The sequence below is a fragment of the Ricinus communis genome, chromosome 3 (assembly GCF_019578655.1).
Source record: "Ricinus communis isolate WT05 ecotype wild-type chromosome 3, ASM1957865v1, whole genome shotgun sequence".
Lineage (NCBI taxonomy): Eukaryota > Viridiplantae > Streptophyta > Magnoliopsida > Malpighiales > Euphorbiaceae > Ricinus > Ricinus communis.
The window spans coordinates 12,527,482-12,530,531 of NC_063258.1; the positions used below are offsets into that span (position 1 = coordinate 12,527,482).

Consider the following 3,050-nt stretch of genomic DNA (forward strand, 5'->3'; position numbering starts at 1 on the left):
TCTTAGTGAACCAATTTTGAGCCTTAGCCTTTCCTTTTGGTGATAATAGTAACAGTGACACTCATTTTACCACTTCTATTTTATCTTACCATTCTTTCTACCATTGTTGCTAGAAATTATGTAAGTTTATGCTGCATTTTATTTTGGATCAATCTGCATTCATATATTTCACTAAGTTGCTAGATTTTTCATAGATGCTCCTTTCAATTAAAAAAAAATTTGGATATTCAGTCTTATTGTATGTGTCAATAACCAACAACCCTTACATAAGCTATTGTAATATATATACATAGTATATAAATTGAAAAAAAAAGAGTATTAATTTAGTTCATTTTGAGCATCATCTTATTTTTAGAGTAACTTAGTGTTCATTTTGGTACAGCACTTGATCCTTCGTTACTTTCTTGCATTACCTGCTTAATTTCCAGCAACTTGTAGCCTACTTTCCATATTTATCCGTACCCTACCTTAACCCCATTAAAACCTGGCTCAAGACTCTTTGATCATGATTATTGATTATTTCGTAGTAGTGGAGATTGGATCTATAAGCAAGCCTATGGTAAGCACTTCTTTTGTATTTTTGCGTTGAGAGCTTGGCAATCTTCTTTCACCTATATACACTTGTGTGTTTTGAGTGACATCTTGTGAGGCATGGTTCTCAATTTCTCAATTTAGATGGTTTATCATTTTTTAACTTTAGTAACTTTATTAAGTTTGTTCTCTCTTTTAAGGGTTTAGTCATTTGGGGATTTTAGAGAAAATCATTACGGAGTTTTGAAATTTGTTTTGAGCTCACTTCCTGCAATGCATTTGATTGAGCTATTTGATATCTGTTTGAGGAGTGAGTTGTTGATTGCTTGAGGACAAGCAAAAGTTTAAGTATAGGGTAATTTGATAAGCATCATACTACACATGTTTTCATGCCCGATTATTTACATTTTTATGCATGATTATCCCGTTTTATGCTAGAATCGCCTGTCTTTTATTTCCGTTCTCGTTTCAAGTCATTTTCGAAGGACACCATCAATAATCGAGGGAAATACGTGTGATTACGGACCGAAACTTTTAAAATGAAAGAAAATTTTCAATTAAATTGATTGGGTGAGGACTAGCACTCCGAGGGTTGAGCACGGCCTGGACTCTAGCCGTGCTGAATTGCCAAGAAGCTATCCCCAATTCTGCCATTTCAGCACGACTTCTGAAGCCACCACCGTCTCCGGCACGGCTTGTGATGGATCAGCACTGGCTTGGGCATGGCTTGGAAGGAGTCGACATAGATTCCTGATTCAAGACCGCCAGACTCTGCCGTTGAATCATCACAACAACTCCGCCATGTCAATAAACTATATAGGCAATTTTGAATTCTTTTGGAAAGGACACGAATTTTTGACTCAATTCCAAGACACACACTTAATCAATTGTTTCCTATACCTCAATTATAAACCTTGAGAGAAAAAATTCATCAATTGAAGGAGGGATTTCACTTGTTCCAACATCGAATTGAAGATCAAGACAAACTTTGGGAGCATTCAAGAGGCAACTAGGGTTTGAGATTTTGAATTTGCAAATTTAGGGTTTCTCATTCAACTTGAAAGAGAAGGGTGTACATGCCTTTGATTTTCTTTTCGTTATTTTGTTCCTTAATTGCTTTAACTATGAACATGAGTAGCTAGATCTTTTGAACCCATTGGGGTTCACCTTTGTTGATGGATTATGCTTAATTATTAGATTAATAATTGTCATTCTTGCAATCTTCTTGCTATTTAGTAATAAAAGTTTGATTCAGTTAATTTGAGACGTTGAGTTAATTGTTTGTGGGTTGTTTCTTGACACTGAGAAATGTTTATTACAACTGGACATTGAATAGTAAGAACTGGTAATTAACACTTAGAGATAAGGTTGATTTACTCACCGGATTAAGAATTAATAACTCTTAATAGTTTTAAATCATGCTTAATGCTAATCTGTAGTAATCCGATAGGAAGAGATTCCATTAGGTTAGTGCAGGTTTAGGAACTCGGTAAGCTCGAGAGAGGAACCGGGTTCAATTCAGGATTTAGGCACGGGTAAGCAAGATCGGCAATCCATAAAATCCATTTTTAGAATTCCATCACTTAGGCCCCCTTTTGGGTTTGTTTCTCTCTTTGCAATTGTTTTCTTTGACTGTTCGTTGTCCTTCATTTACTTATTTGCAGTCATAACCATTAGCTGGTAACATTAGAACTTTCACACACTATTTCAGACTAGATAACATAGCGAACAATAGTAACTCTAGATTCACCCAATCTCTAGGGATACGACCTTGATACTCACTAGTGCTATGCTGCATCGGTAGGTTCACTGCCTTAGGTGTAGATTGCATAAATAGCTCATCATGGCCTATCCTAGAAGACTGCCACTGATATGTGTTAATGGTCATCTCCTCATTTAAGTTCTGGGCTTGCTCTGGCGTCTTACTATTGATGGCCCCACCTGCAGCTGCAACCACCATCTATCTCGTGGCTGAGTTCAAGCCACTATACAAAGTCTGCACCTGCATCCATACTAGCAAACTATGGTATGGTCAACATCTCAACAAGTCCTTGTACCTCTTCCATGCATCATACATGCTCTCATCATCAAACTGCACCAAAGAGGAAATATCATTATGCATCTTTGCAGTCTTAGCATGAGGAAAATACTTATAAAGAAATTTTTCAGCCAAAGAACCTCAGGTGGTGATGGTGTTAGCAGGTAGGGACTATAACCATCTTTTTGCTCTATCCTTAAAGGAAAATGGAAATAGCCTAAGCAAAATGGCATCATCAGTAGTTCTACTAATCTTGAAGGTATCACAAATCTCTAAGAAGTTTGTGATGTGGGCATTAGGATCTTTACTAGGCAAGCCCCCAAACTGTACACTCAGTTGTACAATCTAAATGACAATTGGCTTAATCTCAAAATTATTCGCTACAATAGGTGGCTGCAATATACTAATGTGGGTCCTCTCCAAGGAAGGTCTAGCAAACTCATACATCGTCCTGTTTGCTTCAGTAACATTGTTGTTGTCA

At 36.9% G+C, this 3,050-nt stretch overlaps 1 non-coding gene across 1 annotated transcript; it reads left to right on the forward strand.

The window, feature by feature from the left end:
• Nucleotides 1-2,549: 2,549 nt before the first annotated feature.
• On the forward strand, nucleotides 2,550-2,653 carry LOC125369656. The gene has a single exon (XR_007215333.1). It is a non-coding gene; the product is annotated as a small nucleolar RNA R71 (small nucleolar RNA).
• Nucleotides 2,654-3,050: the final 397 nt, after the last annotated feature.